This window comes from Protopterus annectens, chromosome 7.part0, assembly GCF_019279795.1.
Source record: "Protopterus annectens isolate FY-2018-M chromosome 7.part0, PAN1.0, whole genome shotgun sequence".
NCBI classification, from domain to species: Eukaryota; Metazoa; Chordata; order Ceratodontiformes; family Protopteridae; genus Protopterus; species Protopterus annectens.
In genome coordinates this window covers 1,850,789,526-1,850,816,632 of record NC_056739.1, presented here as the reverse complement: position 1 = coordinate 1,850,816,632, position 27,107 = coordinate 1,850,789,526, and the positions used below count along the sequence as shown (strand labels likewise).

At 40.9% G+C, this 27,107-nt stretch overlaps 1 protein-coding gene across 1 annotated transcript in view; it reads left to right on the top strand.

Moving 5' to 3' along the window:
* Positions 1-27,107, top strand: part of LOC122807249 (protein FAM169B-like) — a 446,649-nt gene that overhangs the window by 393,601 nt on the left and 25,941 nt on the right. The window lies entirely within an intron of this gene.

Sequence of the window (27,107 nt, the reverse complement as noted above, 5' to 3'; positions counted from 1 at the left end):
AGTACCATAATGTTTGCGCAATCCCCAGTGCAACATTCTTGTCACATTATTATGCCTTTCAGTATACAGTCCTTCTGCCATTAGTATGTCACAGCCAGCAGTGAGGTGTGCAACTGTTTCCAATTCGATTTTACAAAACCTACATTTGTCTGCTTCTCCCACATGTTCAATGGACTTTGTAAACCAGCATGTACGTAGCCCACTATCTTGGGCTGCCTTTCATCTGTTGGTTTGAATTTGCCTCTCTTTAACCATTCCTGTGTTTGTTCCTGATCAACATGAGGTTCTTCCAGAAGATGTCCTTCAAGGATGCATCTGCAGTCCTTACAAATGGTTTGTCCTGTCGTCAGGCAGCCCTTCGGTCGGCCGGATTCCAAAGTCTGGGTCTGGCTTCGGCTGGTGTCGCACTTCACCCGACGTCATAGCTGCAGTTCTTCGGGTATAAAGGCATCAGCCGACGCCATTTTCCTCAGTCTTTCTTGCCACGTGGCGCCCGAAGCAGAAGCTGTTCGCAAGTGCCGGTCGGTCAGATCCAGAGATTACTACTACCGAATACTACTTCGAAGACTTCTAAAAGCTAAGTACCCGTTGGGGACTCTTTCTTGCCTCAGCTGATGTCAGAAAAAGTAAATAACTGTTTAACTTGTGGGAAACAAATACCTCATAAAGATTTCCACTCTTACTGCTTACCTTGTTTAGGCCCAGACCACGACGTAGCAGCTTGTCTAGCCTGTGCTTCTTTTAACCGACGGACGCTTAGACGTCGGTCGGAGTTTGCTGAGCAGTTTTTCGGTTCTGATTTTGCGTATATTATGCTGTCGGATCCTCCGACTACACAAATTGCCAAAAAACGCAAAGAAAAGGACAGACACTCGCGGTCCGCGGTTTCGGCCGAAACCGCGGTTAAGCAAACCGCGAGTGTCTCGGTTTCGGCCGAAACCGAACAAGAGGTCCTTGCTTCAGCCGAATCCATGCCTTCTACCGAGGCCTCTTCTAACCTGGTAGAATCGGCTTCTGAAATACAACCTGCTGTTGTGGTTCCACAGGAATTATCGGACACTATTCCCTTGGATGTATCAACCCCTGCACGTGGAGCTGCTAGGCCTCCTGCAGCCATGTCCATTAAGGCTTTTGCCAGGGCTAAAGCAGCCAAAACTACTAAGTCTGTGCCTGTTCAGCCCCCCTCTCACAGGCCCAGCTCCAGTTCCCAAATGCTTTCTCTGGCAGAGGATCTCATCTCTTTAATAAGGGGATCCCAACCTCATCCAGACAGGGCCTCGCAGCCACCTCCAGAGAAGAGACCTAGAGCAGAGCCCCCTGAGCCAGTGTCCACGGATGATTCCTCTGATGATTCAGACAATACAGACCCTCCAGAGGCTCCTTATTCTCCTTACGAAGACTCTGATGCTGAAGAGTCGATTCCTTCTGCCTCTCCACCTGAGGAATTTTCCTTTGGGGAAACCTTACATGCCATGAGGGAACAATTTCAGTGGCAGGGCCAAGATTTCTCAGACTCCAGGAAAAGGCTTAGGACCTTTTTGCATTTACCACAACATAGGCCTTTAGCTATACCTCCAGTTCTTTCTGTTGTAGATGATGCATTTAATGATGCTTGTACTGCTCCTGATTCTTTACCTCCAGCCCCTGCTAAGCCCGACAGGTTCTACAGGGTCCCGGACACACATCACCATTTATACAAGGCTCCTTTTGCAGATCCCGAGACTATCTCCCAGGGGCCTAAGGCAGTAGCATCTACCTCTGTTAAAAATCCCCTCCCCTCTGAAAGGGAATCCAGGTCCTTAGAGAGATGGGATAAAAAAGTATACACCTCTGCTACTCTGTCAGCTAGGGCCTTGAACTGTCAGTTTCATATGATCCAATATCAGGAGTTTATGCTTGATCAGTTAACTAAGAAACTGTCCTCTGATGATTCTTTAGATAAGAAATATGTTCTAGAAATGGTGCATAACATTCAGCAAGTTAGTAACCATTCTTTAAAATGCGGCTATGATGCACTGGAGGCTTCCTTTAGATCAGCCATGACTGGCACAGTTATCAGAAGGCATGCATGGTTGAAAGAACAGGCCTTGCCGGACCATGTCAAATCAAAACTATTAGATGCTCCCATGGACAAGGTGAATTTATTTGGTTCTCCTGCTCAGCAGGTACTGAAGAAAATGGAAGAGAAGGCAAAATCTGTACAAACAGTGAAAGATTTCTTACAGGTCCAACCTCCAAGGTTTAGCAGGAACTGGCCCTCCAAAAATTGGTCCTTTCCAGACTCCTCTAAAGCACAGAGAGGCAGGAATAGGCGTGCAAGAGGCAGAAATCAATCCAGGGGTGCCTACAGGGGACGCCAGTGGCAGGGCAACAACCAGCGAGGCGCAGACACAGCCACTACCACTGCAACAGGACAATCACAGTGACTTGGCTCTGGCACCGCCTACCAGGGAACAGCTAGCAGCACCCTTAGGCGGAAAGCTAGCCTTATTTTCAAAGAACTGGCATTACATCACAAGGGACAGGTGGATTTTGCAAACTATAGACCAAGGTTACAGGTTTCATTTCCATACTCTACCAGGAAAAAGAGGAATGCCAAACCTACCACCAAATCAAAAGATAGAAGCTCTAAAACAAATAGCTCAATTAGTAAGAATGAGAGCTGTGGAAAAGGTACAATCTATGGAACAAGGAAAGGGATTTTACTCCAGACTCTTCCTGGTACCAAGAAAAGGGAAAAAATGGAGGCCTATTCTCGACCTGTCCGCTTTAAACACATTCCTCATTGTTCCAAAATTCAAAATGCTGACCCTACAGCAGCTTCTTCCCATGCTGGGCAAGGAGTCTTGGCTGGTAACTCTAGATCTCAAGGAGGCATACCTGCACGTCCCCATACGACCAAATTGCAGAAGATACCTCAGATTTCTTGCAGGATTAGAGCATTATCAATTCTCAGCATTGCCCTTTGGCTTATCTACTGCTCCCAGAGTGTTCACGAAATGCCTGGCATCAGTAATCGCTCATTGCAGACTTCAGGGAATCCAAATTTATCCCTACCTGGACGACTGCCTGATACAAGCGGACAACAAAAACAAGCTAACAGAAGACTTACAAAGAGTCATTTACTTGCTGCAAGCCCTGGAATATACAGTCAATATAAAAAAGTCAAGGCTGATACCATCCCAAAGAATAACCTTTTTAGGTGCAGAGCTGGACACATCAAAGCAGATGGCATTCCTAACTGTGGAAAAACAAGAACAACTTCCTCTCTACTTCTTGGCATTAACAAAGCAGAACCATCTAACAGCAAGAAAAGTACTGCAAGCCCTGGGCTTCATGGCATCCTGCATAATTCTGGTCCCTCATGCCAGACTGCATATGAGAAAGCTACAGTGGTACCTGAAGAATTTATGGTCTCAACACAGACACAGCCTAGAAACCAAAATTCCACTTATACCATGCCTGAAGCAAGAGTTCCTATGGTGGGCTCAGGCCTGTCAATCAAACGCAGGTTTGCCCTTCTACAGCATTCAACCAAGCCAAACCATCACAACGGATGCCTCAGACCTCGGTTGGGGGGCCCACATGCTGGACAAGTGCATACAAGGCCTATGGACTCAAGATCAGCTGCACCTGCACATAAATCTAAAGGAAATGCTAGCAGTAAAATTGGCAATCCAGACATTCAGACCATTCCTCCAAGAAGGACAGTTGATGATAAGGACAGACAACACCACAGTTATGTGGTACATCAACAAACAGGGAGGCACACATTCATACCCTCTATGCCGGATGGCACTGGACCTATGGAATGTGGCCCTGAGCTACAACATTCAGTTACAAGCAATTTTTGTACCGGGAAAAGAAAACATTCTAGCAGACATATTAAGCAGAACTACCACGGATGCCCACAAATGGATGCTACACCCGGACATCTTCAAAGCCATCACAAGAAAATGGGGACTACCACAAATAGACTTATTTGCATCCCCACTCAATCACCAGCTCAAGAAATTCTGCACAAGGACGTACCACCCACTTGCTTGGAAGGTGGACTCCCTATCTTTCAGTTGGAAAAACCTGACAGCATATGCATTCCCACCACTTCCTTTGATGCACAAGGTGCTATTGAAGATCAAAGAGGAACGTCCAAGGATCATTCTGATAGCTCCAGACTGGCCAAGACAACATTGGTACCCATTACTGAGGAGCATGTCTCGGGAACAAATGTGGACACTACCCCTGATCCCATTGCTGTTAACACAGAACAGCTACAACATCCTGCATCCAAACCTGAAAACTCTGCAGCTGACTGCCTGGAACATTACATAAGAGCAACTAACCCAAATTTATCCCAAAGGGTTAAAGACATTATCCTTGAGGCTCGCAGACCTTCAACAAGAAAGAATTATGCAGCAAAATGGAAAAGATATCTCATTTGGAGTACTGCAAAGGGAAAAGATGTGTCACTGGTAAACATAGCCAACATCGTGGAGTACTTGGCAGAGCTCTTCCATACAGGCCTGTCCTATTCTTCCATCAAGATACACGCATCAGCTATTTCGGCAGAATACAGCTTGGATCCCCCTGTCTTCTCACATCCTCTGCTCAGGCAGTTTCTGAGAGGAATTAAAAATGTAAAACCTCCTAGAAAACCACCATTGCCAGCATGGGACTTGAACTTTGTGCTAGAAAAATTGACACTTCCTCCTTTCGAACCAGCAGCAACAGCAGAATTACAATACTTGTCCTGGAAGACTGCTTTCCTGCTGGCAATCACCTCAGCAAGAAGGGTTTCTGAACTACAGGCATTAATGGCAGTGCAACCCTTCCTGATCTTCCATCAAGACAGAGTGTCCATGAGAACAAATCCTACATTTATGCCTAAGGTGGTATCCAGAGTGTCTTTAAACCAGGCTATCCACCTACCTACATTCTTCCCCAACCCACAGAACAGGGGAGAAAGACTGTTGCATACCTTGGATGTGCATAGACAATTACGCTACTACCTGGACAGGACCAAGTGCAATAGAAAAACTGACCAGCTTCTGGTAGCATATGCAACAGGAAGGGAAGGAAAAGCAATTTCAAAACAGACAATCTCCAAGTGGATAGGAAATTGCATTAGATTTTGTTACTCCTTCCATGGAAAGAAAACTCCAGAGAACATCAGGCCTCACTCCACAAGGGCTACAGCCACTACTACAGCTTTCTTATGAGGGGTGGCTACCAAGGACATTATAGAGGCTGCTACTTGGACCTCCGTGCATACATTTGCCAAGCATTATAATTTACCTTTATACTCTAGATCCCGAGCAGGTTTTGCCACTGCTGTTTTGCAAGGGATCCTAACTACACCATAATCTCTCTTCTTTCCTCCTCCCTAGTTTGGCTATGGTATTCTACCCATTTGTAAGGACTGCAGATGCATCCTTGAAGGACATAGTACAGTTTTGTACCTACCATAAATGTAGATGTCCGATAGGAATGCATCTGCAGTCAGGATTACCCACCCGCCTTCCCCTCTGTGGTACTCCTAGGGTATTTGCCATCTTTCAGCTAGCTTGGGGGGATCTATTATGGTGTATTTGTTTGTATATATGTACATACATGCTTATTTTATGTGTTTGCTCTCTACTATTTGGAAACATTGGCATTTATCCAAATTTAGCCTTCCAAGAGGGCGTATGGCATCTGGGGCAAGAAACACTGAGGAAAATGGCGTCGGCTGATGCCTTTATACCCGAAGAACTGCAGCTATGACGTCGGGTGAAGTGCGACACCAGCCGAAGCCAGACCCAGACTTTGGAATCCGGCCGACCGAAGGGCTGCCTGACGACAGGACAACCCATTTGTAAGGACTGCAGATGCATTCCTATCGGACATCTACATTTATGGTAGGTACAAAACTGTACTTTTTCTATACTTGCAACTATATTTATACTTTTTTCACATTTCTTGCCTTCTCATCTGGTCCTTCACCTTATATTCTTTCTTTTGTTTTTTGGCACATTCATTTGCTGCCTGAATTTTATCTTCCGGTTTGATTTCCATTCCTGCTTGACTCCGATATGCTTCTGCTAAGTTAAGCAGAGAAGTCATCTTAGATTTATTCTCCTCGTGTTTCAAGACTTTCACTACATTTGGATCTTGTGAGATCAGCAGATATATGTGGAGTCTCATGATTGCAGATCTATACATGTAATCAATTTCAAGGAGACCCATCCCTCCTTCAGAACGGGGACTATATAATCTTGGTATACACTGTTTTTTATAAATCATTTGGTGAGCATGAAGCATCCGTTTTGTTTTCCTATCTAATATATCCAACATGTTTTGGGGCCAGTCAATCACTCCAAAACTGTAAGTTAGGACAGGAAGAACAAACTGGTTTATAGCCTGGATTTTGTTCCTAGATGTCAACACTGTTTTCAGAATTAATTGAAGTCTTCTAAAGTATTTCTTACTAAGTTTTATTCACACTTGTTCATGTTTTATTGTTGATCCTTCATCAATTCCCAAATATTTATACACTCCCTCTTGCTCAAGTTCTTTTATATCACATTCTTGTCCCAAACTGATGTTTTTCTGTTGCTGCAGTTTTCCTGCTTTAAAGGTTGCTTTTGCACACTTATCAAGACCAAATTACATTCTTATATCATCTGAAAAAGTTTTTACAGCCTGCAGCTGTGCTTTCAGTTGCTCATCTGATGAGCTCTACAGTTTTAAATCATCGACAAGGAGAAGATGAGAAGACTTTACACTTTCTTGTTTTTAGGAGCCAAATTGTAGCCATGGCCTAAGGTGTTAAGTAAACAGCTTAATGGGTTAATGGCAAGGCAGAATAGCAATGGTGACAGAGAGTCACCCTGGAATATCCCCTTTGAATTTTTATCCCTGGGATAATAATCTGTCCTTTATCATGGCTTAATTGCAAAGTGGTCTGCCACTGTTTCATAGTCACTGTAATGTAGTCGATCAGTGTAGGGTGTATCTTATACGTTTTTAAGCACTCTTTTATCCATGAATTTGGGATACTATCAAATGCTTCTTTATAGTCAATCCATGCAATACTTAAATTCTTCCCCTTTTTACAGTTCTCCAGTATGACTTTAACAACAAGTGATGCTTTGTTCCATATGACTTTCTTTTATTGCCTTTTTGTTCTACTGCCGTAATTGAGTTTTCTTCTAAATGACTATAAACTCTTTCGGCATCAATGCCCGTGTATAGTTTATATGTCGTCAGAAGGCAAGTTATTGGTCTGTAATTTTTAGGTTAGCCTGCAGGTTCATTCTTAAAAAGGAGCATTGTTTTGCCTGTTGTTAGCCAGGTTGGTCTCTGTTCGGGGTGCACATATAAATAGTTCTTATTCGTGGCTAAATCCTCATGCAAAGATATTAATACTTTTAACCAAAAGTTAGGTACTGCATTTGGGCCTGGGATTTTCCAATTAGAGGCTTTTCTTAACTTTGTCTCAGGCTCTCTGGCTGTTACTTCATCCCATTTCATATTCTGCACCTTTAAACTTCTTATTCTTTCTTTTACTTCTTCCATCCATTTAGCATCTTTGTTATGTAACACAGGATCTTCATAGATACTTCTCCAAAATGTATCTACTTCCTCTTTTTTATGGCAGTCTTTCAATTCCTTCTACCTTATTTCCAATTCTCTATAAAACTTTTTTGGGTCATGAATAAATTGCCTATTTTTTACTTTTCCTTTATATTTAAATCTGTGTATCTTCTAAGTTTTTCCGCTCGTGCTGAAATTTTTAGTTTGTAATTTCCGATAGTGCATGATAGATCCTGGTCTGTTCTAATACTGTGCATTGCTTTAATCACATCTGTCTTTCTCATTATATTTGTTGATCTATTCCCTCTTCTATAGTCTTCTAAGAGTGGCACTTATTGTTTTAATTGCTTTACAGTTTTCTCTGATCGATACTTCCATGATGGTATTTGATTTCTCCTCTTCCTTTCCCTCACTACTTTGTGTTCTTGTGGTAGAACTTTATCAGTTATTAATTTAGCAGCACTGTAATATATCCTGTTTACTTCTGTTATATCACATGGATCTCTATGGACAGTTCTAATTACTGCATTCGTTTGTTTTATCAGACTTCTGAATTTTTGGGTTTTATTGACCTTCTGCAGTCTATTTCTCTCGTTGATCTGACTATATCTATCCATGTCTATTAAATCAATCAACTCTTCTCTTTGCTCATTTTCTTCCAAACTGAGGGCACATCCCTTGTTTTCCATTTCCTGCAGGCATTCTATAGAAAGTTCTATAACATCTGCCTGTGGCAGGCACCTTCTCTTCAATTTCATCCTGTGCCATCCGTTGCTGTGTCATATGGGAACTCATTGGCCTATCATTCCTCAACATTGACTGCATCAGAGTTTCCACAGTTTCCAGCTCATTCCCTTGCTGTCTAGCTTCAAGTGAATGTTTATACTGATTTCCTGTGGAAGGCTGCAAAATATCTTGATATGTCACCTGACCAATTGCTTCCTGTTCCACTGGTTTCCCCTTGATTTGGATATCCACTGCTTTATCCTATTGTGGTGCTTTTTGCATTTGGTTTTCTACACTGAATCCTTAACTTTGCAGGTTCTTCATAACCTCAGTCTCTATTTCTTTAACTTCATTACTAATCCCTTTTTCTACTTTTCTTCTTTGCCTTCTTATTTTTTGTATTGTAAAGTTTCCATGACCAGATTCCTTTGTATTTCTCTTCAAATATCTTTGGTGCTGCTCTTTTTGCATTGGTTAGTTTTGCTTTCTCCTTTGCATAACTATTACACCATATTAAATCTCTTTTTCTTTCCCATGTCCATATTTCCTCTTCAGATGTTTCCTTATCTTCATGTTTCTCCTTACTTTGGGGACTCACTCCATCATGCTGTAATATAGTCTGTATTAGACCTTCTACACCAAATCCTTCACTTCGCATGCACTCCATAACTTCAACTTCTATTTTTTTAACTTCTACTTTACTACCCTTCTTTTCTACATTCCATCTTTGTGATTATTTTTTTTTATTGTAAAATTTTCAATATCCTGACGCACACCAGTGTAGTAAGTCCCATTATGCAGGAAATAATCACTTTAGTTAGTTAGAAATAAAAATAAAAATCCAAGTAAGAGTGTTCATCAAACAACACCTTTCATAAAGACTTCATCCGAACCTCTTGTTATAATCACTGATTTTCTATGGTTTGTGTTTCATTCATCCAAAGAAGTTACTAATTATTTAGATGTCATGATCTATAGGAACCCTAGTATAATTGCAGTGGCTTTTCTAGATTTGAGAGTTAATGTGATATAGGGGAGTGCTAGTTGATTTTATTATCTTTTGGGATTGTATCTCAGTATGACTCAATGTCTGATGTGCAGACTAGGTTGATTTGCCAAGGGTGGTCTGCACCTTTGCCCTCTAGGATTTTGAATACTGACTAAAACTGTATCCACCCCATAGTGCCTTTTTTAGGCAATGCCAAATTGACAAACCTACTGACATAGCAAAATCAACTCATCTGAACCTCAGGGTGTTGCTGCTCAATGCCAGGAGCCTAAGTAAAAAATATACTCCCCCCAAGCCCTCCTCACAGTCAAGAATATATACATCTGTGCAGTTACCAAGACATGTTTTAAAGTGACAGAGAGTACCCTGGCAGTGCAAGGTTTCACTGCCTTCCACACTTTTAGAGCAGTAGTTGCCACAGCAAGGGCTAAAGCTGGAGATGTCTCGATATACATCAGTAGCTAGCATATCTCTAGGGGGGTTAGACAGGATGACATGGTGGAGTTCCTGTACGTGCAAATCACCATAGACACAATTCTGTACCATATTCTAGCCAGGTGTAGGTCACCCTCCATGTCTCAAGAAGCTCATAGTGCATACTTGGACCTACTGGAGACACTTACTATCCATCCTAGAAGGGAGACTTTAATTACCCCTCTATAGACTGTGAATCCTACACTGCCTCAAGTCTATAAATCTACAGGCACAGAGATTCCTGGACTTTGTATGTACAAACACCCTTGACCAAATAGTAAATATGCTCAGTAGATGCTCCAACATACTGAACCTCATACTCACAAATGTGAGAGAACATTGACCCCCCCCCCCCCCGAGTGCCTTGTTCTCTCTGTAAGCTCTGACCATAAAACTGCCTCCTTCAAAATCAAAATCAACTCCAAAATCCCACAGAAACCAGTAACAGAAACTATTCCAAGGTAAATTACCTTTCATTAAGTGATGGTTTGTCAAAATTCGGTGCCCCTCCAAACCCCAAGAACACAGCAGACACCACTGAATTGTTCTCAGAAACTCTGCACAGCCATGTCAATGGCTGCATTGAGGCTGCTGTACTTGCCAGAAGTAAGCACAAGACTAGCCCCAAATTAAACAGGGTATACAACAAAAGAAAAAATATGGCAAACATCAGGAAGGGCAAATTCCATAAAGATAAAAAACTGTCATGAAACTAAATAAGCACATAAGAGGGCTAATTAGGTAAAGCAAAGTCAACAATGAGGTTAAGATAGCCTCCCAGGTGAAAGATAACCATAAGGCCTTCTTCAGTTATATCAGAAACCTCAAGGGCAGCACACAGCAATGGGATGAACTGCTGATTAATGGTGCCACATTCACCAAGCCTGGTGATACAGCAAACCTGTTAGTGGACAAATTCAGTTCCAGCTTTACCCCCTCTCATCCCCGAAAATCCCCCCCAAAATGCCCTAAAACATAACCCCTCTAAATATAACTAGGGTCATGTACTGTCTACTCTCGCTGATGCTAAGAACACAGACTCAGCGGGCCCCAGTAACATCCAAGGATGCTTCCTGAACAGTCTCAAATATAACTTATCAGGACTGCTGGAGTCATTATTTAACTAGAGTCTTAAAACAAGCTTTGTGCCAGTTGAATGGAGGACTGCAGCAGCCATCCCCCTTCATAAGGGAGGACTTTCAACAGATCCTGGAAACTACAGATCTATTAGTCTGACTAGTCTTATTTGCAAAGCCATGGAAAGCATTATCATGGAAATTACCAACAAGGACATATGAGACCTCCAGACAGTGGAGCCATTCTAGTTTGGTTTTGTCAAAGAAAGGTCATGCATATTGAATCTGGTGAACTTAAAGGTCACTAAGGCAAAGGATGAGGGTAAAATTGTGCACACTGCCTACCTAGGTTTGGCTAAAGCATTTGATACAATACCTCGCTCAGGTATTATCAGCAGACTTATGGAGCTGGGTATAAACCTCTTTATAACATGCTGGATAGTTAGCTGACTCACTGGTAGGACCAGGAGGTTGGAATCAGTAAGGCCACCTCCGCAAAGAGGCCACTCACTAGTGCAGTCCCCTAGGGCAGGGCTTTGTGCTAGGCCCACTCGTCTTTGTCATCTACTTCTTGGATATCAAAGCCATTGTCAAAAGCCTCTGGCTAACCAAGTTCACATATGATTGCAAAATGAGAGCAGTCATTGAATATCCCCAAGACAAGAACAACCTTCAAAAGGTTGAACATAGACAAATGCTTGGTGTCAAAGCCATGGCTTAGAACTCAGTACCAGTAAATGAATTTTAGTACATTTTGGGAATTCTACTGACCTGGTTAACTTTGTCATCAATAAAACAACCCTAGAAACTGATTCCCTAATCAGGGATCTGTGAATCCCTACAGATAGTAACCTAGCTTTCGACTAACGTGTCCAAGGTAGTGAGAAACTCCTTCTGTGTTGCTCACGTTATAAGAAGGAGCATGGCATCTAGTTCCAGAGACGCCATCATGGCACTGTACTTGGCCCTCATTAGACCCATCTTAGAGTATAATGCCTCCTTCGGTATATACCTGACCAGACACATGCGGCAGCTGAAATGTCCACAATGGTTCCTTACAAAAAGAATACAGTGATTGAACACAGTGTCCTACTTTGATTGGCTCAAAGCCTGTTCTTTACTTGGTGTCATACAAACTTCTGAAAGGTGATCCTTGCCTGGCATACAAGGCACCCCTGGACCCTGTTTTGATGAACCTTTTGCACATCTGCTATGCAAAACAAATAGCATCAGAACTGCTAGATTAAAACACCTAAATTTTGCTTGTGACATAAATATGACATGTTGGAGAGTCAGATATGCTTCTCTGAGAATTCCCATTCTCTGGAACATGCTGTCCATCCATGTGAAGCTGAGTTCCTCCCTATCCCTACTTAAGCGCAACTTGGACTGATGGATGTGTAATCGGAAATTCACCTCTGGTCTGGTGCCTATTTCTTTGATGGACAGAGGCAGTCAGTAAATCATCTTCTATATAAATCAAATTTGTGGGTCACATTTGGCTTGCATGACTATACTTATAAGGACCCCTGTGGTTGCTAGCCTAGTATGCACCTATGAACTTAGGAGTGTGAAATGACACATTTTGATCTATATGTCCAAGATGTCTTTATTCAGCATCTGATAGAAATTGGGTATGTAACTTTCAGGAGATTCATCTGCTGTAACCTTTTTGTTGTTTCCAGCAGCATCATGACTAGTTTTTTGAGGACTCACAATTCTGTAGTAAGCTGAAGCCTTCTTGGAAAATGTTGAATAAGAATGTGTGTTTTCATAGTCTTTAATTATAACAATATTGGCAGCATATAGTGTCAAGTTTAAGACAGATAAGTCAGTGTGGGGAGTGTGAATAGTATAAAGGGAAAAAGACCCTTTCCACCAAAGGCAGGTGCCCGGTCTGGTGGACCCCAGCCATAAACAAACTCTACAACAAGAGGAGAAAGCTACTACATGACAGAGCAAAATCCCTAAAAGGAAGGCATCTCTGATCAATACTAGCAAAAAACTACGATCACTCATAAAATCATCCAAGGCCAACTTTGAGAGAAAAATCGCTAATGACACAAAAGACAATCATAAGGCCTTCTTTAGCTATGTTAGAAACCTGGGTGGAAACTCCCAGATATGCTCAGAATTAGTCCAAAATGATAAAAAAATCACTGAACCCACAGACATTGCCAACATACTGGCAGACAGGTTCAGTGCAAATTTCTCCCTCCTCCCCCAAAAGGAGAAATATCTATCGCACCAGAGGCTAGCCTCCCAATCATCGCAGATGCCCAGGTGAGAGCTGCTCTCTCTTAAACAAAAACCACAGCATCAATGGGACCGGACGATGTCTCCGGCTGTGTGCTACGAACTCAATGAGGAACTAAACCCACACATAAGGCTGCTGTTTAATCTTAGCCTTACTACAGGATACGCCCAAAGAATGGCGTGACGGCAACTGTGGTCCCACTCCACAAAGGCGGTGCTTCTACGGACCCTGAAATTACCGCCCCATAAGCTTGACGAGCCTTGTCTGCAAAGCTATGGAGAGGATCATAATGGAACTCATAAATAAAGACATTGGGGACCTACAGACACTGGATCCTACCCAATTTGGCTTTGTCAAGGGCAGATCCTGCCTCTTGAACTTGGTCGACTTTTTCAAACAGTCACTAAGGCCATTGATGAGGGTAAGGCAGTTCACACAGCCTACCTTGACCTAGCAAAAGCGTTCGACACAATACCCCACTCGGGCATCATAGAAAAGCTCACCAGCTTAGATGTAAACCCATATGTCACAAGATGGGTTGCAAACTGGCTCAAGGACAGAACACACAGGGTTAGAGTTGCTGGTGCCATGTCAGACTCTAAGCCGGTCACGAGCGGTGTCCCACAGGGCTCAGTCCTGGCCCCCTCTTGTTCGGCATTTATTTTTCTGAAGTGCAGGCAAACATAGGGGGATTGTGGCTGACAAAATTTGCAGATGACTGCAAACTGGGCACCATAATTGACACTCCATCAGACACAGACATCCTCCAGAGAGGTCTCATAGAAATGGATAACTGGTGCCAGAGCCATGGCCTTAAGCTAAATGCCAAAAAATGTATAGTCATACCCTTTGGGAAAAACAAGGTAACCCCTAATTACCACATAGGTGGTAATCCATTAAACACGGAAGAAGTTATCAGGAACCTGGGGACCCAAGTTGGCAGTAACCTCTCTTTTGACACTCACATTGCCAAAGTGGTTAGGAAGACCTTCTACATTGCCCACCTGATCATGAAGGGATTCACATCCAGATCAGGAGAGGTCATTGTACCCCTGTACTCTTCACTTATCAGACCAATGATTGAGTACAACGCCCCATTCGAGATGTACCTTACCCGACACCTGCAGCAGTTGGAAAGACCCCAAAAGTTCCTCACCAAAAGGATAAAGGGGCTCAAACATATGTCATACGATGCCCGACTGAAGAAACTCCAGCTCTATTCAGTCGCATACCATCTGCTCAGAGGTGATCTGTGCCTGACATACAAGGCCATGTCCAACCCGGAATTAATGAACATGCTCCACCTCAAAAAATCCAAATCCACCAGAGCCACGAGAGCAAGAGACTTAAACCTCAACACGGATATAAATAGGACGTGCTGGAGGGACAGATTCATCACCCAGAGACTCCCTACACTATGGAACAGAATCCCAGTCCATGTGAGGCAGAGCCCCTCACTGACTCTGTTCAAGAGAAATCTTGACGAGTGGATGGGAGATCGTAGGTTTACCCCGGGAATCATCTCTGTGTCACTGCTGGACAGAGGCACAGCAAACTAATGGGTATAGTATTCTCATCCTAAGGGGTGGTGAAAGCCACACACACTCTGGCTAGGCTTATAAATGACCTAGGGCAGATAGCCTAGTATGAACCTATGAACCTAAGAAGATGGCTGAAGATGCAGACTTGAGGTACTCCTTTGTTTACAAGGCTAGATTCAGACTGAATGTTTGAAATTACAACAAAGGATCTGTTATAAGGATAATCTGTAGTCAAGTAGTAAATTCTTCATCAGGCCCATTAATTGTTAGCCTTTCCAAAAGTGAGTTGTGATCTGCATTCTTAATGGTGTTGGGTCCAAAATGTTTTCCCACTATCTTTTTACACATATACCAAGTCATACTTCATTGATTTTTGAAGATCAAAAAATATAACTAAATGAGAAATAAAAGCAGTGGAACTGCACTACCAACTCGCAGATTCCAAGTAACTGTTCTGAAACAAACTGAGGCATAGAAACATTGTACAAAAGCTGCTCAGATGAATATGCTACAGTTCAGTGTAAGTTTGCCATAGATAATTGGTCCTGGTTATCAGACCTTATTATAGCAATAACCCATGCCTGGGTGTGGGTAATGCTGGATTTACCCACAGTTGGCGTGGTTTGGTCACGAGGGCGAAGCCCGAGTGGCCGAACAAAGCCAACCGTGGGTAAATCCAGCATTACCCACACCTAGAAGTGGGTTATTGCTAGTATACAATGACATTATTTAAGAAAAAAAAATAATTACTTTTCTTAAATAATGGCATTGTATAATGCCTCCTTGCTGCCCTTCCGCAGCTGTCTGGTATTCTGCGGCAGTTCTGATGTACTGCGCATGTGTATGCCCACGCAGTACATCAGAGCTGTGGGCAAAAGCAACTGAGAAAGCAAGATCTCCGTTGCTTTTTTTCAAAACTGTCTCACTGTGTTAAATGGGTGTAACATAGCGAGACAGCTTTAAAAAAAGCAACGGAGAATCTCCGTTGCTTTTTTTAAAGCTGTCCAACAGAGAAAGCAAGATCTCCGTTGCTTTTTACAAACAGTCTCGGTATGTTAAAGGAGTTTAACAGAGTGAGACAGTGTGAAAAAAGAGTTATAGTAATGGAAAAAGTCCGGGCGACCAGACCTTTTTCCATTACTATAACTCTGATTTACAACATGCACGCTGACCAATCAGCGTGCACGTTTTTGAATATTTAACGGGGGGTCGTTGTATAATAATGATTTTGTCACAGATTAAATTACCTTTTCAGTGCCATATTTAGGATGGCATCCATGTTGCTTGTCTGATATTGTGCCATGTGTATCTAAACACTGTATAACTTATTTGGAAATGTTTTGAGTATCTTGACCAAATGGCAAATATTGGTAATAGGGTTAAAATCATTAGGAGCAGGGCTGAGTTATTTGTTAAGGGAATGATAAGTATGTGTTTAAAGCTGTGATGAATACCTTGGTTGTTAGTGGTAGGTTGTAAATATATTCTAATGTTTTACAAAGAATAGTTGAAGATAGTTTTAGAAATGTTAGGTGAAAACATGAGGAATGTGAGGCACGTTATATTGTAGTTGTCTGTTTTGTCAAGATGATCTTTTGCTGTTTTAGATTAAATATATGTAAAAGAAAAGGATGATTTATTGATCAAATAATGGAGAGTGATGTCAAGAATGGGAAGGATAACTGTAAATGTTTAGTGAACTGGAGGTTGAAAAGAAGAAATACTTGTATTGCATTACCAAGATCTTAGTTGATTATATGGGAATGGTTAGAATTTGTGAATATTTTGTTTCTCTCAAGGTTTTTAATATTTTTTTAGAATGAGGGCAAGGTTAAGAAGCTAATATATATGTAGCTAACTACCATATTATACTATAGCAAGTGCTTGTTTTTTTTTCCATCCTATCTACAGTCCAATTGTGACTAAATGTTATTCAATCCTTTACTCTCTAATTTTGGTAGCAGTACAGTAAGTCTAATAACCAATGTATGGATTCAATGTATAGGCTGTCTTATATGGAATATGTTATCCAATATCCTACCCTGTGCTGTACAGATTTACTTTGAGCGAGTGCAATTTTCTGTCACTTAAGAACAGTGTTAATCTGTCTGAAAAAAATGTTGATTCTAAATCATTGAAGATGTTGTGTATGTGTGTTCTTGGAGCTTTTCTCCCCTGGCCTCCACTGAAAATGGACCTGTGTCCAGCCAGACTCTCCCAGTTAACAAATGTAAAATAAAATAAAAATAAATAAAGAAGGTTTTTACTCCTAACAGGATAGCATATAATGGGGTCCAGGGAGTTGGAATTTATAAAATCTAGAAATTGCTTATAGTTGTTATTGGTTGCATAGGTTTCCCAGTTGTTGGAAAGGTAACTGAAGTCACTTAGAATCACTGCTGGATTTAATACATATTTTCCAAGTAACTCAGGAATATGTCAGGAGTCATTGGTCAATGGTTTTGTTATGGGTGTCCGTAACCTTCAGAATCTCAAGGTTGGTGTTATGTGGAATCTGGCATTAAATGGGGGTGCCATGGTTAAATATGGGGACACCCTTTTAGTTCCTGGTAGATCATAATGTATGAAGTGCTAAGCCCAGGCAGAGAGGGAGCAATATCAGTACATTCGATCCAAGTTTCAGTAACAGTACAGATACAGATGTGCTTGATTGTCATGAAGGTCTCAGATGTGGTCATTTTGTTATTTAAACGCCTAGAATGAATCAGTGCCATCTTGATAAAAGCTGAACTGGAATGTATTAAGTTGATACTCCCATGAGATAAACTGTGTAAAAGGCAGTATGATTGTTGGAAAATTTTACACAGTATGCAGAAGCCTTGCAGGGAGAGGTGCCATCCATTTTTGGCAAAGTAGACCTATCAAGCATCTCCTCACATGCTTTCAAATACTGTATCAACTTATAATGACATCAATTACATAAACAGTTGCCAAAATAAAATTGTTTGTCTTTATATTGTAGCATAATTATTGGTGATAGTAAAATATGACTTAAGACTAAGGTTTTTCCTGCCTCAGACACATGCATAGACAGGTTCTTCATGTCTGTCTGTATTTCCACCACAAGTGCTTTAGATTATACTCCAGTTCACGGGCAAGGGGAAGGTCATATTATTGCTTAGTACGGAAAGATTTAAGAGCTCTAGTCATATTACAAATTCTGGCATCTAAGAAATACCTTACTGTCACCCACTTCTTATCCAGCCTTGTGACAGTAGAATCTGTATGTTGGACCGTAAAGTCACAGAGGACTAAGACTTTACCATGGGAGGCTGCACACTTTGTGGACATTGAGGCTGTAGGTATGCATTGCTGATGACATTAAGATGGTTGATGTTCAAGGTCTGGATGTGGCAATGTATCCAGGTGACTGAGGTTTCTGGCGTGTGAGCCATATCTGGCTCACCTAGCATCCTGTGCTGGCCCCTAAAGTAGCTCCCCACCCCCTCAGCTCTTCAAGTGAAGAGCAAAGCAACAACAACAAAAAAGTGCTGATTGCTGATTTTGTACAAATTGGCTTCCTAGAGATATATGCCCCCCTCAACTGAAGAGCAAAAAGAATGAAATGAAATAACTTTCTATACCCGCATTTTGGTACAGAAGAAAACATAGATTGAAATGCAGGAACTCTCTGTTGTAACCCCTAACATTTTGAGTTTGGGGTAGCTGCACCATTCACCCTAACTTTACTACACTGTGTGATGTGTGCAAGATGCTTAGGTAAAGAGTGCTATGCAGTGCAAGTTTGCTAAATAATTCTGGCAAAAATATGAGAGACTGACTTCTAATTTGAATAAGTACGTATACCTCTCACAGATGCTGTCATTGTCTACTGTGAGTAAAGAGATTTAGTAATATTCAACAGGGGTCATGTCTGTTCAGTAGTACAGAAGTACACCTGCCTGTCTGGAAATTGGCAGTTTAGATAAATAGTCTACTGATTTAGTGTCTATATTATGTATTGGCTTATCTGGGTGCAGTTGATTAGATGAAAGAGTTTGAGAGAATATTAAAAAGTATAGAAATTAAAATGAGGTTTGCTAACATTTTGCTGAGTTAATGTATGTAAACATGTATTCATGCAGTTATTCAGGAAATATGTATGTGTTATGGTTAAAATATTACTATTGCCTATTAAAATATTCCCATTCCCAATAATGACTACTTATCTTTATATATTTCCTTGGCTCCTCAACATTATACATTAACTACATACTTATCATTTTGAAACACTGTACTACACTTTGCATATGTGCTAACTGTGGAGCTTTTCTCCCTGGGCCTCTGATGAAAAAAGGCATCTTCTCAGTCATTCTAACCCAGTCAACAAATGTCAAATAAATAAATAAATTACTACTGTGCCTGCAAAGGTTTTAGCAGGGATTTGACAATAAAAAGTTTAGAGGCAGCAACAGAGAAGTATATAATGAAAGAAAAATAATATATTACAATGTGAAGTATACTTGGAATGAGTATAACTTATGAAGTAGTACAGCATTTCAAAGAAATATATGAAATGAAGTAGAAGGTGGTTATTGCTGATATTAGGTAACAGTAATGTAGATGGAGTGGAAAAGTTGTAGGAAGGTAAGTGAAATAGTAGGTTTTGCTGGACCAGGTTGTTTCACTTCGATAGTTTAGTTATAATGTAAATTAAAAGTGAATAAATGATATTTGCTGAAGTGATGGTGAGTAGGAAATATGCTAGCTAATATTATGTATTCCTAATAGTTAAAAGTGCTGCTGTTTTAATGCTGAAATGTAAATATATAGTTGTTTTGAATTGCTTTATTCACATACTAATGGAGCAGTTGTAGTGTTTTGTTACTGTGGCATGGGAGCTGTTATAAATTGAAATTAATAGCTTTTTAAGAGTAGTATGGTTGATTATAATGTTTAGTATTTAGTTAGTAGGTAAGATCTGATGCAGGTATTGTAGCTTATGTAACTGTATAGGGAGCACACAGGGAGAATCTGAGGATGTGAGGGGGAGAATGAAGCAGATATCCAGTCAGAAGAGGTGTGAGTTTATCAGCCCATGCATGCACAGTAGGAGCATAATGAGCAGCGTCTTAAAAATGAAATAAGAACAGCTTTGTAAGCACAATACTACTAGACACAAAGAAAATGTTAGAAGGATCAATACATGTTGTTTTTTAGTGCATAGTTAGCATTTCAAAAATGTAAGGAAGTCATTGAACACAAATGGGGTGGCTGCCACAGATTAGTCAAGTTTGAAATATGAATATTGGAGGACAGTAGAAAAAATATGCTAAGTAAACTAGTTAGAAATTAGTACTACAAATTCCTGAATGATCCCTCAACAAGTAAGCAGCTCCTGCAAACAAACAAAAAAAAAAGAAAAGAAAAAATGACGAATGACAACATTTTAAAATACACTCAATGGAGCAGCTTAAAAGGAATTCAATATAGCTTGGCATTCAATCTAAATGAGGGTTGGGGAAAATACACTGATAACACCTGCATTGTGCAGAAATGCAAATAGAAAAGTCTACTTCCTTATTTAGCTGGCTTCAAAACTTGCTTAAAATGATTCTGTTACTGTGATGATCTGAAAAAGAAACAGGCAGCGTACTCACACCAGATGTTATGTCCTGCATGCAAAATACTTTCATACCACTCTAGGTATCTGGTCATACAATGGTGTTCCTTACAAATTAAAACCATCCAAATTATAAAAACACTATAGTAGATGATCAGGCAATTGTATGTTGTACTGCTTCCCCCCAGATACATGAAGGTAGATACTGCTTCTCCCCAGATCCACAATAGCAAACTCTGCTTTGACCAAATTTTGAGTGCTCTCAGATATACCCACTTGCTACCACTCAAGTCCACCTCAGAATGTATGTTACTGTTTTAGCAGTAAGATACAGTATTCATTACCAACATGCATAATCTGTAAATAATGGAAACCTGTCAGATTTATTAACTAATTGCAACACAATGTATAGAAATGCAGCATGATGTGAAAACAACAGACGTATATGTGCGCACACTGTATCACCGCATTGTGTTTAAGTATTTAAAAGATAATAGATAGCTGGGGAAACAATGCAGAACTATTTTTTCCTTACTTGGAACTAATTTAAAGTTATACTGATTTACTTTTTTTTTCTTCTCTTACATTGTAGAGCCATCCTGTTTAGCAACTGTGAACTTTCTCATTACATTTTCAGTGCTATGTACTAAGCATCCTATCTGTTATTTTTCTTCTCTAGTTTCAGCCCCATTCTCAACTCCATTATCTGGCTTTCCAACCAATAAGATGCTTTGCAGCTGGAAAACTGTAGCCAAGAAACAACCAAAGTGTAGCTTAGTAAATGTTGAACGTAAAACACATAAAATAAAGCCTATTTAATTAATTAATTAATTTATTTATTTATTGCAGTTTGATTATTGGGATAGTCCACTGAGCCTGGGAGAGCCCATTTTCAGTGGAGACCTGGGGAGAAACGCTCCACAGGCTACAGACAATTTTAAAATAGTTATATAAAAGTAAATAAAGTTGTAGAAAAGTGCAAAATACAGAGATAATATTCAGTTTGTTAAAAAAGAAATAACATTTCTAATCCTAGGTAATGATTTTCAAAAGTGAGATTTGTGGAGTCTAAACATATTAAAAGTACAGGCATTTCAGGTGAAAAAACATGTAAGTAAAACATTTATGTACAGATAAAAAAACAATTTTTTTTGGAAGTTAGAAATATGAAGAGAGGGCAGAGAGAAGAAGGTGAGGTGGAAAAGGTAAAAGTTGGCATATAGTGGAGAAAGGGAGTGAGTGGGTTGAGGGAAGTTTGTGAGGTATGTGGTAGGAGAGGAGGTAGAGGCAAAGGGTAAGAGAGCACAGTGATAGAAGGTTGAGGTATATAGTGCATGGGAGATAGTGTTAAAGAGTTTATGTGGTAGGGGTACAGGAACATTCCCACTTTGAAAGGAGGTGAGATTGGAGAAGAGTTTTGAAGTTTGAGTGTCTCTGAGTATTTCAAACGGTGGTAGGGAGAGAATTCCAGAGTTTAGCTAGGGATCAGGGTAATAGTATGTGGCCATGGGGTCGATGAGGCTTATATATATTAAGAAGATTGCGGTTTTCTGATCTTGGAGAGTGGTTGGGAATGTAGGGGTTTAAAGAGGTGGACAGAGAAGGACAACTAGAAGGTTTGAATATGAGCTTGTGAGCAGTAGTAAGTCTAAGGTGTTTTGAGGTAGTTAGGAAGTTCAAGCCATTTCAGGGAGTGGAGAGAGAGACAGTGATGCAATGACTTTCTGGAGCTGCTGGCAAATTTGGAGATTTTATTGTAACAGGTTTCCAACTTGGCCTATAAGCCTAGTTGAAGATTAGTGAATAGATGGGTGCCGTACATAAGAGAGGGAAGAAGGTAAGTAGATGTAAAGGTGTGTCTGATGGAGGGGTAAAGTAATGATTGTGTCTATACAGGAGACATAGTTTTTGGAAAGTTTTTTTATATTAGTTTGGATATGTATGTCAAATTTTAGATTTTCATCAATTATGACACCGACCACCGAGCAGTTTGGTATGTGATACTATTTCTAATGGGCTGTTATTCTGAGTAGTCACTGTGAAAGAATTTTTGTCTATATTGGTGTTTTTGGATGGGGAAAAGATCATTAACTTTGTTTTATTAGCATTTAGGGTGAGGTGATTACTATGCATCCATAATTCAGTATCAGAGAATGCTAACTTGAGTTTTGAGAAGTAGGTTGGAGGGGGGACACATGCGTGCACACTACTCAACCCACTTCCCTCCCCCATTGGCTAATAACACATGTGTAGCTCGCACTCCAGTTCCTAGTTTAATAAATTTAAAATGCATAACTCAATCTGGCTTTTTCCTTTAATTTTATCAACAAAGTGTAGCAAAGCATATGGGAAAATACCTCACCTAACAGCCTGTAAGTTTGATGAAAAGACTTTTTGAAATAGAGAGATATTTCTTCACTGACCTGGCTTCCAGAGACCACTGATTGTCTCTATCACACTGAAGTCGCCAGCATTGTGATTCAACCTGCTTCATTTGCTCTCGCTACACTCGGGCTCACTCTGCTCCCCTACACTACCCCCAAATTCCACCCACCCCTATTACAACTAAACATATACCCATACGCCACACCTAATTAAACTAACCAATCACAGCACCACTACAATATCTCCTTCACTACCCCCTCCCACAACAAATCAACAATTATAACTCCTCCCACTTAGCACTCCATTTCAACACACAGCAAAGCAATGACACTACTTTCAACTGACATCCTCTCTCAAGCCTAGCTCAGCCCAAGTATCATTACCATCGCTATACCACAAATTCAGCAATTACAACCCACTAATCAATGTCAACCACTGCCTCACACTATTTAAAAATGTTACTTCCAAACTTAATCACACTTCTATTCCTCATAGTAGGCTACCACTGTACCAACTATCAGAGACACATAATTCTAAACAATGTCCCACCTACCTATTCAAATTTCACCTCACAACACACATACTATAGAAACATTATCATGGTACCACAAATCTTTAAAACAACTACAGAACCATACACATATAGATACATAAAACCCAAGCTTCCAGTCCCACATCAACATAAAACAGCACAGCTAAAGCTAAGTGGCAATATACATCCAATTCCAGGCCCCAAAACCCCACAACAAACATCTCAAATCACACACGCAATAATTCCCCCAACTCCATCACTAAACTCCATCAGAGTAACCTAGACCTGTTACTCATCAACATGAAAATGAAAAGTATCTTAAACAAAATACATGAGTTACATACAACTTTCTCACACTACACACCTGACATAGCAATCTTAACAGAAACCTAGTTAAAACCCCACATACAAGATAATGAAATTCTGACAACAGGTTATAACATATACCGACTTGACATACTATAAAAATGTGGAGGCAACTTAGCCATAATTTATGAAAATACACTAAAACTATCCCACCTAGACCTTCTCCCACCAGCCTCAACAACACAGAAATATTGATTTCAAGACTTGAAATTAACCTCAACAAACATGTCATCATAATAGCCTTATACATCCCTCCAGGTAATGACCCTTCAATTATTGAAAACCTTCTTCACTGGGCATCCATCACTTTCAGCCAAGAAATTATCACAATGGGAGACATCAATCTGAATTGGCTCACATGCACTCCATCAGTCCCTCTAACTTTCTAAACCTGAATTGGTTCACCTAAACAATACACTCACCAACCAGGATAAACATTCCAAAAGGTGTTTCATACTTGATTGGACCCTAACCAACAAGCCCTGAATGATCTATGATTCTGGCTGCCTCCCAGACAACCTCAGCTACCATCTCCCCACCTGTCTGTTCAGACACAGATTGAGCTCCACTAAATATCCATCCTACAAACTAATTTGCAGTAAAAAAAAACTTTTCAACCGATATATTCAAGCTACTACTACTACAACAGCCTGACTGTTCACCAGTGAAAATCTCCAGTTAGACTCTGATGTCCAATAATTCAACACCAAATTTCTTGACATCTTAAACAAGTTAGGATCTTGCAGAAAAATCTGAGTCAGACCAAATTATGCCCCCAGGTTATCAAAAGACACCAAGCAACTACTAAAAGAGAGTGAGATAAAGCCTGGTGACTATATCATAATAGCAAAGACCAAACCTCACTGTAAAAATACTGGAAACTAAGAAACAAATCCAAACTAAAAATAAGATCAGGCAAAAAAACTATTACACTACAATCCAACAACAGAACTGAAATAATCCCCCAAAATTTTGGAATTCTATAAACCAATTATTACACCCTGGATAAGCACCAACCCCTACCCCCAACACTAACAACAGCACAGAAGACATAGCAACTCAATTCAACACTTACTTTATTAACTCTATACTAGCCGTAGTAAAAAATAACAATAGTATATCCCCCTTCACTCCCAAACCAAAAGATGCTCCTCCCAAAGCTTTCACCTTCCAATCCATACAAACTAGCACCATAAGAAAACTACCAAATAAACTCAAGCCCACATCCATTGCTACAGATCAGCTCCCAACAGAATATCTTAAATTAGCAGTTGATGCCATCTGTTCCCCTATTTCTTTCTTGATCAACAGATCCATTTCTGAACAATATGTAACACAAATCTGGAAAATCTGATATGTCACCCCTCTACACAAAGAAGGCACCTCTACTGAACTATCTAACTATAGGTCTATTGCTATTTTATCACCACTGTCCAAAATTCTAGAAAAATATATTTACTTGCAACTGATACACTACTTACTATACAACAACCTGCTAGCCAACTCTCAGAATGGATTCCGTGCTGGTCATAGCACCAAAACTGCTCTACTAATTTCACCAATACAATAAACCATCTAAAAATAATGGACAACTAGATGTTCATCGTGTTACCCTGCTGCAGTCATCACACTTGGGTTATCCTGTCGTCAGGCGGTCCCGCAGTCGGCCAGAATTCCAAAGTCTTGGTCCGGCGTCAGTTGCTGTCGCTTCTTCCCTGACATCAGTGCGCCAGGGGTATATATATTGCATCCGACACCAATTTCTTCAGTCTTTCTTGCCGCGCGGTGCCTGAAGCAGAAGCAGTTCGCAAGTGCCGGTTGGCCGACACCTGAGATTTTCGAAGTCGAATTTCAGATCCGAACTCTTCAATAAAGCTAAGTACCCCGTTGGGGAAACTTTTCTTGCCTCAGACTGATGTCAGAAAAAGTTAACAATTGTATTTCTTGTGGGAAGCAAATACCTCATAAGGATTTTCTAGGCCCAGACCACGACATCACTGGTTGACGTTTTTGTGCTAGGTTTAATAAGCGTACTATAAAAAGATGCTTTGATTTCGCACAACACTACTTCGGTAGAAAATTTAACTACACAATGCCGTCGGAGCAACCGACTACCGGCGTCCACAAAAAACGCAAGGATAAGGACAGGCAGCCTAGGCCCAAGCCAGACTCCGAGGCCTCGGCTGGGCCGGTCGCCGGTCTTCAGAGAGGCTCCGATGCAGCCCCTGACTACCGCAGATCTGGAACCCGAGACCACTTTGGAGCCTTTGGCGGAGAGTGCTAGGCCAACGCAGCCATTTTGTTTAGCCCCTACCGACGACACTACAGAAAGTGATGTTGGTGCTGCAGAAACACCTTCGGTTTCTGAAGGCATTTTCAGACCGACGACGCTCACCATAAAAATGTATCCTAAGCTTAAGACTCCTATTAAACCTAAAAAGACTGCACTTCAGTCTCCAGTTCAAGGCCCCATGCCTAAGAAACAGATGCTCAAAATTGCTGAAGATTTGATCTCTTTAATCAGGGGTTCCCAACCCCCACCCGACAAAAGGCCTAGACAAGAGGAAGATTATGCCTCCTCTGATCAAGTGTCTATTTCCTCAGGCTCCTCTGAGGACCAAGATTACTCCTTCTCCCCTTATGAAGATTCTGATGCTGAGGATTCTATTCCCTCAGCTTCTCCTCCTGTAGACTACTCCTTTGGGTAAACTTTACACACTATGAGGGAACATTTTCACTGGGAAGGTCAGGACTACTGTGACTCAAAGTAAAGGCTCAGAGAGTTTCTTTTACTCCCCCAGCACAGACCACTTGCCATCCCCCCAGTTTTAGACATTGTGGATGATGTTTACTTAGAATCAAGTTTGAACCCAGATTCTCTGCCTCCTACTCCAGCCAAACCTGACAGATACTATAGAGTGCCTGATTCTCACAAATTCCTTTAAAAAAGCCATGTTGCTGATCCAGAGACTATCTCCCACAGTCCAAAAGGGGCTACGGCTTCTATTGCAAAAAATCCTGTACCCTCTGAAAGGGACTCCAGAGCACTAGACAGGTGGGGGAAAAAGGTTTACACCTCAGCCACTCTAGCTATGAGGGCACTAAACTGCCAATTTCACATGCTGAAATATCAGCAATTTCTAATGTCTCAGTTAAAACAGAAAATGAGCACACTCCCTCAACAGCCCGAATTGAAAGAAATGCAGGATCTGTTGCATGCAACTGAACAGGTGGGCAAACATACTTTACAATGTGGGTTTGATTCTTTGGAGGCTTCCTGCAGAGCAGCTGTCACTGGGTCTGTTATACGTAGGCATGCTTGGTTAAAGGAACAAACTCTGCCTGATCATGTTAAAGCAAAGCTTCTAGATGCTCCCTTACAGCAGGATGTTCTTTTTGGAGTTAAAGCAGAACAAGTCTTAAAGAAAATGGGGGATAAGGCAAAATATATGCAGACAGTCAAAGATTTTCTACAGGTACAGCCCCCTCGCTTCAGCAGAAATTGGCCAACAAAAATTTGGTCCTTTCCAGCTACTGACAGACCACAGAGGGGTAAATACAGACGTCCAAGAGGCAGAGGAC